The sequence below is a fragment of the Crocodylus porosus genome, unplaced genomic scaffold (genome assembly GCF_001723895.1).
Source record: "Crocodylus porosus isolate Cpor-Errol unplaced genomic scaffold, CroPor_comp1, whole genome shotgun sequence".
NCBI lineage: Eukaryota > Metazoa > Chordata > Crocodylia > Crocodylidae > Crocodylus > Crocodylus porosus.
Window position 1 is genome coordinate 16032402 of NW_017728916.1, and position 6875 is coordinate 16039276.

At 40.8% G+C, this 6875-nt stretch overlaps 1 protein-coding gene and 1 long non-coding RNA gene across 3 annotated transcripts in view; one reads left to right on the plus strand and one right to left on the minus strand.

Annotated features, from left to right (window-relative positions):
* Window positions 1–262, plus strand: part of LOC109311039 — a 1248-nt gene extending 986 nt beyond the window's left edge. The window contains exon 2 of the long non-coding RNA XR_002101380.1: window positions 161–262. This is a non-coding gene — a long non-coding RNA (uncharacterized LOC109311039). The remainder of the gene's footprint in view (window positions 1–160) is intronic.
* Window positions 1–6875, minus strand: part of PCDH11X (protocadherin 11 X-linked) — a 1248873-nt gene that overhangs the window by 91792 nt on the left and 1150206 nt on the right. The gene's annotated exons all lie outside the window — the stretch shown is intronic.

Here is a 6875-nt window from a genome sequence, read left to right on the forward strand (position 1 = left end):
ACACACCCACATATATAGGTATCATTGTGTGTGTGTGTGTGTGTGTGTGTGTGTGTGTGTGGTATGTGAATTAGTAATCCATGTATGTGTTTTGGATGTGCGGGTGTTGGTAACTGGTAACTGATTCTGTCTAAATTTGGTGTGTGTGGGTGGCGGGGAGGGACCAGCCCCAAGGTTTATGATTTGACTTCATTACAGTGTTTCTATCCACCTAATAAACCAGAATTTTAAGGATCCTGAGTTGGACATTTGTAGCCAACAGGATCATGGCCCATTGGACTCACCATAGACTCGTGGGGAGCTCCATGGGCCAGATGATATGACGCTAGGAGCCAGATCTGGCCTGTAGCCTGGGGGCATTGAGTACCTCTGGTGTAATGCATCCATTTGCATCTCTTTTTCAGTGTTAGCTGGCAGTGGGGGGGAAGAGGGAAGCAGGGGAGGGATTAGCTAACAGTGGGGTTGGGGGAGAGGAAGGGAAGCACACAGCCATGCAATTGTCACATCTAGGAGTAGATCACATCTTTAGGTCCTGGTCCTTTAGTGTGATTCCCCTTTGGTGGAAATCTGTACAGACACACAGGTTCAAACTAAGAGGTTGCATTGCAGGAAAAGAACCATAGTCAAGTCTCACCTCTGATGTACAGATGATATTTGAAGGGCACTGAAGTGTATTATAATTCCCATGCATGTTTTAATGATTTTTTTTTTCCAAAAGGGGAGGGAGGGTGTACTTTCCTTGGTCTAAATGATCCCAGTATGTTGTTAAACCTCTAAACACAAACACAATTTATTTACATCATTTTGCTTGCCCACTCAGATATAGCAAACGGCTTCAAAGAAATCAAGGTGGTAAAACATTCTGAGCTTCAAAAGTGATTATTAAGTTGAATGTGAACACTGTTCATCCTGGAAAGGAGAGCAAAAATAAGGAAGAAAAGGAAGGGTAGGGAAGAAAAGGAATAGAATTTAAAAAAACACTCAAAACTATATCTATTACAAGTTAAGAAACCCTCATTTTGTTGCTTACTGCTCCTCAACTCTGGGTGAAACAGATCTTCAGTATAGAATTGGAATTGAAAAAAAAATATCAACCTTGAAACATGTGACAAGCATCTCAAAATTATCATTCTGGCACAAAAGTCATTAAGATGATTATATAAAATAACACTCCCTAGAAAGGCTGTGAGTTTAATGCTGTTTTAATGAGCTGGTGGTAGAGTCATCAAGTTTTATGAACAATTAAAATAATTTTGCTTGCTGAGGGTGCTCTTCTTTAATAGAACTAATGTTTATGCTGCCCTGTATGTAAGGCCACAAGAGAACAGCAGTTATTATGCTTGACTCCAGAAACTCTAGAAATCTATGCTTTTGTATACTTGGAACTAGGTCAGGAATAAAGATGGGAAAACTGGTTTAGTCAAAGCCACTTTCATTAAAAAAGTGTAATAGGGATCATGCTTAAGTCAAAACAGGTATAGAAGTGCACATTAAGGATAAGTTAAGCTGTGAGAGAAGGACTGAGATGGCAATGTTTCAACCTGGTTTATACTGCAACTTTTTGTTGCAAAAGGGATCAAAGCAGGCTTGGAAGGTGAAAGGAAGAGATACAGGGCAGGGGAGGGATAAGTTAACAATGGTATTTATCAATGTTACCTTAAGGCTGTCCACCAACGGTGGAATTCTATTAATTTTTGCCAGTCTCCATGACTTCAAATAGTGATTAAATTTCCCTTGCAATGTGGATGCATAACTGGACACAGATATACTAAGTCTATCTGTTATGTACTGGCTGTGCACATATGTGGCCATGTATGTCCACCTGTTATGGATGTGTACTAAATACATAGCTTGCCAGAAACTGATGACTAGTTGATGTTAAATGGAACAAATGGCCTGCCCATGTTATAGCTGCAGTAGGTGAGGGGATATATTTACTTGGATTGTCAAGAAAGTGGGAAATGGAGGGCCAGCAGAACTTATGCATGCTAGAAGATGTGTGGCTCAGTAATATAGCTTATAGCTCAGAAGAGAGCATGCCCTAGGATCTAGCCTGGACCCCTGCTCACAGTAGGGCAGAACCTTCCTCACTACACTGCCCTCTAATCATTTTAGCCAATGAGTACTAGAAGTGAGGGACAGCATCTCAGCATCAAAAGGAGCATGGGAGGGAGGGAAAAGGAAAGATCCTACCTGACCTTTGGTGTGTGGTTAGAACAGTGTATTGGGAAGTCAGTGAGATATAGTTTCAGCCCCTGGGGAGTTGCATCCCTGCCTGTCTGTCTTCCTGGGCAAGTAACTCATTCAGTAACTGAGGCTAAAATGTGAGATATTGTTCTCCTCCCATTTTCTGAGACTTATAATCAGATATACATACATAGGTGAACTTACATATCCAAGGCATAAAGCAAAGGCCAAAGGGAAAGAGAAACAGGCCCCCTCTACATGTTACATATATTATGCAATTAACTGGCAAATTCTGCAATAAATTTAAACTGGCTACATATGCAAAGTAATTATCATACCATAAAAAGGTCCGTCCAACTATAAATAGAATTCCACTCCAACAACCTGCTGAAATCTTCCTTGAGACTACAGTCGCAGGTGGGAATTCAATGAGACTTCAGCTCTACAAGTATGGTGGGTTCAAAGAGGTAGCACAGAGACACAAACTTCCAGGCAGATGTTGTGGATCTATCTGCTTTAGGCCTGAACCCTTGTATGCAGCAGTATAATTACTGTTTAACAAACCTCCAGGCTAGGAAGTGGCTGGTCTGCATGTTCTAACCTTGGGGAGCTGGTTCAGGTTTACCCAGAGAGGTGCTGGAAGCTCCATCCTTGGGAGTTTTCAAAATGCGGCTAGATAAATTTTGGCGGGGGTGATCTAGTTGGAGATGGTCCTGCTTTGAGCAGGGGGTTGGACTAAATGACTTCCTGAGGTCCCTTCTAACCCTAACTTTCTGTGACTCTGTGATTTACACCTGATTCCTGTGGTTACTGTTACCATATGAAACCAGATGTCTGAGGTGATATCTGAGAAGGAGGAAATGAGAGACAGTAGTCTGCTTGTATTATAGGAAGCTCACATGCTGTAAAATATTTTATACTGTGGTAGCCCAATTTAGAACCAAGGCAAGCTACCAACAAAGAAAAAAATGCATTAGAGACACCAATAAGATTGAGGTGATGTAAGATCTTAAGGATGAAGACCCTGGCTTTGAATACAACATACCTAGTAAAATACAGGTATTTGGCATGATCAGTCAGGAATGTAAAATGGATATTCTGAAAATAAGACAGCAGCAGGGTGAATGGAATGCCATAATGATGATATGTTGCATTATCTTTCCTGGAGCTCCAATCAGCATTGAATTAAACTTGATAACTTAAGAAACCTAATTTAAAATGTGAAATGTGCTATTTTATTTTTCAGTGAGAAAAAAAAAAACTTCTGATGGCTATGTATCCTTAAAGCTTGAAGTTTCCATCATTTTTAGGGGTGCATTGTCATAAAATTAGCCTAAAGACCTAGAGCATAAAAAAGACACATGTAAATTACATATGTTCTCATTTGACACAATTTGTCACTTTCTGTTTACTGTGATAGCCCAAACACCTGAAGCCAAACTGTGACTAATATTAAGTCCTCAAGTAGTCTGATTGAGGTCAGTGGGGTTACTCTCTTGCTTAGTCATGTACAGGCCAAAATATTCTGCTTAGCCAGGAATTCTTCTCCTTTTCACTGAAACAATCAAATTAAATCTTGTAAAGTCTTTTTCTATTGGCAAGGGGACCAGGAGAAAAGTTAAATAAATTAAGAGTGTCCACTTATGCAGCCGTAATACCATTTTTTCTTGGTTCATTATGGTACATTAAAATAATGTTTTAAAACGTTGTTGATTCCAATAATTCCACATGCAGTGGCTAAATTAAATTAGGAGGCCTTCCAACAAAACAGTTCTTGAAGCCCCTACTTGCTTTATGGAAGACTTTGATGGGTGAACAACTTATCCTTATTACTTTCCATTTAAAGCTTAGCTGTAGAACCAGCTTTAGATCTAATTACATCAGTGTGGCTCACACTGATTTAAACAGTAATTGTGTTCACATATCAAAGGCCTTAATCTAGTTCATTGCCCTTCTTTGGTTACTGCTGTAACATGTTGAAGATAGGGAGAGATGAGATAATATAACTACACATGCTAAGTTGCATGACTCTACATATTTTCTATGAATTAACAGTTCTTATTTAAGAAAACTGATGAGGAGATGAACTTATTAAAAATGAATGACATTCAGAAATAACCCTCCCCCACAAAAAATAACCACTTTGGAAGCGATAAGTGCCTTCAAGAAGTACTAGGCATTTAAATTACAAGATTTCTCTGGCAAATTATATTATTAAATAAGATACTGTTAGTACAGAACATGCCAAACAACTGTTATTCAAATACGAATTTGGCAGGACATTTAGCATCAAGGCAAGATTTTGTGCATCTGCAAAATGTTTCAATTGGTCTTGCCCTGGATTTGGCCTTTACTGCTTATAGTGTATCAATATTGGCTCTTCAATTATTGGCGATATTTTGATACATAATTAACATACACTTTAATTAAATGTAATTGACTGAAAGATTTGGTTTCTCATTTTTAAATTGTAGATGGTAGTTCATGAACTTTTGTGTCCAGGTATTAATACTTAGGTTTTTAAAGGTGTGCTCCCTGAATTTTCAATGTTGGACTAAATAAGTGCAGACTGAAAAGCTCCTATTTACTGGGGCTTTTCAAGACATAGTACATAATGGTTCCTTTCAATTATCAGATCAATATGAACCCATGAAATAAAAAGTATTAGAGTATTTACTTTAATTGCTTTGTTCCACTGAGAATTAACATTTCTTAATATATTTTAATTTCTTTTTGTTTACCTTCTATTTATAGTTGTCACTGTTGTCCTGTTATACCATGTGTGTTGGGAACTGGAGCAGTGAAAATTCTTCTGCTGGGAGAATAATAAAATAATCTGGGAGAATTCTCCCAGGTTTGTTTTCCCAGAGACACCTGAGCAGATATTTGGATGCTGAACCCTTGAAGAGCAGAAAGCTTGTAGTGTTGATGCTGCACAGTGGGGGGGGGGGCCCTGTGCACATACCTCAGCACGTCCTGAAGGCTCCCTCAGTCTGCCCAGAGACAGAAGGTAACAGTACACAGGGCAGCCCTGATTGATTGAGCTGAGCTGCTCAGGGTCACCTGTGTCTCCCTGCAGCACAATGGGGGGATTGTGAAGGGGGCATGTCTTTCTCCCTGCTCAGCTGAAGAATCAGAGTCCAGCAAGTGACACACTGTCTCCCTGAGGGAGACACTAAGATGCTGGAGAACTATGCTGTGGCTTCTCTCAGAAGAGAATTTGCTTTCCCAGGGAGAACTACCCTGGAAGTATTTTAGCCCAGGTTGTTTCCACATTATTTTTCTTCTGGAGCAGCCATTTTTTCTCTGGGATAAAAATCCTGACTATTTATATGCTCGTGGTTTCTACTGGGAGAGCAGTGACTCATTTAGAAAAAAAAAAACAGAATGTCTGTACATGGCCAAAGATCTCAAATTTAGGATTCTTCTTGCATTAAGCCAAAACCAAGAACTTGCATCCATGTTAAGCTCCAGTAAATGGTTGAAGAGCAGGGGAACTTCCTAGGATGCATATAGGAAAATTCATCCATGTGAATAATGGAGCAGGAACAAAGTCACACCATCCTACCTGATCTACCTAAACATTCCTTGGCCCTAGCCATACTCTTCTTTGGTGGGAAAAAGGAAAGATTAGGCAATTCATGCCATAGTGAAAACCTTTAGTCTTATCCCAGCTGGGCTTCCACTCCTCATAGAGCTGAGCTACATGTCATATAGAGACCTTTCCTGGTATTCTTAAACCTTCCACATGTAATACAATCTATGCAAAGTGTCCCTGAATCACTCAGAGTTAACAAGCTAGAACTTTCTTTTCAAAGCTCTACAAAAGATTGGAAAGAACATAAACACTTTACACTATACAGATATGAGATTTGCGATAACACCATTCTAGAATTAAGCTGTTAAATTAGCAATCCATTTTGTATTTAGGTTAGTTAGCTTCAATAAATTATTCTTAGCCATGGAGGAAGAGGAAGTGTTGGAGGACAAGGTAGGGGTCATGAAGTAGTGTCAAAACATCTCCATCTGTCACCTCTTTTTTAACTTCCATGAACTCAAAGGCAATTTTCAAAATAATTTTCTCCCTTAAAAGTTAAATTCTTTTTTTCCTCCTACTGTTCCAGTCCTGTTAACAAAAAGCAGCTGATAAATCAAACTCTAATCAAAATGAAAATCCCAATTTTATTTCTTCACTTCCTTAGAGGTGTGGCAGGACTGTCCCTAGGGGTGCCGTGACCTCCCCTAGTGCCCTTGCCCACCAAGTCTGGGTCCTGAACGCACCCTCTATCTCACCTGCCACATCTTTGATCTTATTATTATCAATGGGAGGCTGCCTTCTTGCCCCCTTGGCATGGGGCCAGTCTTGCTATACCACGATTCCGGGGCTACTCCCTGTGCCGGCCCTTGCCGGCCTGTCTCTGTGATTGTTCTAAGTAGCCCTCTCTCTCTTCGGGCTTCCTAGTAGCCTTGCCCCTCTCTCTGGGGCCTTCCACTGGGCTTGCCCCCTTCTGGGGCTTCCCCTTCACAGGCAGTGCCCCACTGGGCCTGCCCAATGTCCAATATATGCACCCTTTCCCAGGGCCTGCTCCAAGATACTCGCGCCTCTCGTGCTCTCCGCCCCCACCGGGGCCCTTGCTCGCACCTCTCATGCTCTCCGCCCCCACCGGGGCCCTTGCTCGCACCTCTCA